The sequence below is a fragment of the Triticum urartu genome, chromosome 7 (genome assembly GCF_003073215.2).
Source record: "Triticum urartu cultivar G1812 chromosome 7, Tu2.1, whole genome shotgun sequence".
Taxonomy (NCBI): Eukaryota; Viridiplantae; Streptophyta; class Magnoliopsida; order Poales; family Poaceae; genus Triticum; species Triticum urartu.
Window position 1 is genome coordinate 65,592,546 of NC_053028.1, and position 2,311 is coordinate 65,594,856.

Here is a 2,311-nt window from a genome sequence, read left to right on the forward strand (position 1 = left end):
AGGGTAAGGTCGATATTCGACTCGATTGCCGCTGAGGATACGGCCTCCATGACGGGGTCTACCCACCCGTCCATGGATGCCGCAACTGGCTCCGAATTGAGGCTCGGAGCGGCTGCCGGTGCGATCTCCTGAATATGGTCCGATGGTAGAGCTAAATCGTACTCATCGTGACCGTGCGACGCACAAGGCAGGGGCTTGAATCCGTCGAAGATCAAGTCTCCGCGGATATCGGCCGTGTAATTTAAGCTTCCAAACCTGACCTGGTGTCCAGGGGCGTAACTTTCACTCTGCTCCAGATGGCCAAGCGAGTTGGCCCGCAGTGCGAAGCCGCCGAACACAAAGATCTATCCGGGGAGAAAAGTCTCACCCTGGACTGCATCGCTATCGATGATCGTAGGAGCCATCAAGCCTAACGGCGACGACACAGAGGAACTCTCAATGAAAGCACCAACGTCGGTGTCAAAACCGGCGGATCTCGGGTAGGGGGTCCCGAACTGTGCGTTTAAGGCGGATGGTAACAGGAGGCAGGGGACACGATGTTTTACCCAGGTTCGGGCCCTCTTGATGGAGGTAAAACCCTACGTCCTCCTTGATTTATTCTTGATGATACGAGTATTACAAGAGTTGATCTACCATGAGATCGGAGAGGCTAAACCCTAGAAGCTAGCCTATGGTATGATTGTATGTTATCCTACGGACTAAAACCCTCCGGTTTATATAGACACCGGAGGGGGCTAGGGTTACACAAGATCGGTTACAAAGGAGGAGATATCTATATCCGTACTGCCTAGCTTGCCTTCCACGCCAAGTAGAGTTCCATCCGGACACGAGACGAAGTCTTCAATCTTGTATCTTCATAGTCCAACAATCCGGCCAAAGGATATAGTCCGGCTGTCCGGAGACCCCCTAATCCAGGACTCCCTCACCAGGTAAATTCAAACCACAGATTAGAAGAAATGTAGTGTCATGTTTTGCATGCAGGCCAAGGGTCAGTACCAGGCTCATGTGAACGCCAAGATGGCTCATCGTCGCGACAAAGCCATCATGAGGCAGGTTGGCCTTGAGGTCCAGAGTGGCTCTAAGGAGCGGATCAGAGATGAGGAGCAGTGGACCAGACAGCACTGCCAGTGGAGTGAGTTAGAGGAGGAGACTGGAATTCCTTCCACATCCCATGCTACCGAGGAGTCTAAGGAGGAGGAACATGACTGGTGATGCCGTCGAGTTTTGCCACCACCTGTGTCGTAGGTGTCCTCTCTGCCTTTTTTTGGTGTCTCGATGCCAAAGTGGGAGAGAGTGTAGGATTTGAGAGTCTTGTGTCGTGTCTTGGTTGGTTCGCTTTGCTTTTGTTCTGTTGAACCTTCGTTTGCTTTGGTTTGTGGTTGTGTTCGTGTGAGTCCAGGAGACTATCATATGTTGTAAGACATATGTCCTCAGCTTATCCTACTGTCTTATCCTATTGTCTAGCATGTTTAGTAGATTGTGAGCTTATTATCTCATGTGCCCTTTACTTCATGCTCATTTCTATACCTTGCCTCCATGCTCATTATCATTCATATTGTTGCAAGGATTGCCTTGTTTATAAAATATAGGGGGAGTGTTGATCCTAGTATGTGTGTCGTGCAGTCCAAAGCATTTCTATAGAGTGCACACATCTATGGGGAGCCTGTCTATATCCCTATGTGCAAATCCCGTATTGTCGTCAATCCACAAAAAAGGGGGAGGTTGTAAGGGCATATTTCTCCCTAAGTGGTTTTGGTGATTGATGACAATGCATTTGTGGACTAATCGTGTGCATTGAGCATTTCAGATATCTCATGTCTAGGCACAAGATGATTCGGTGCCCCTTGGAACCTATCGAAGACGGCGTTTCTCTATGTTTCTTTTCGGTGGATTTGAGTTGTAGGAAAGCCGTACAATTAAGAGGTGGTTCGCGTCGGAAAGGTTAGGGTGGAATCAACACGTACACATCTGTTCCTTTGCACCACCTTTCACTACGGGAAACAGGAGATTTGCCGTTAGTAATTTCTTTGCCGTCAGCATTTCGTCGGGACAGATGACAAAGAAAGGGTTTGCCGTCATCAGCAGACAGCTAAGAAAAAGTAACGGTAAAATAGACTTTGCCGTCTGAAAAAAATTACAGATGGCAAAGAGCTCACTTTGCCGTCTGAAAAAAAATACAGATGGCAAAGAGCTCACTTTGCCGTCTGTAATATAAAACACAGACGGCAAAGATCTTTGCTATCTGTATTTTTTTTGCAGACGGCAAAGTGTGCTCTTTGCCGTCTGTAGTAAAAAATGCAGATGGCAAAGA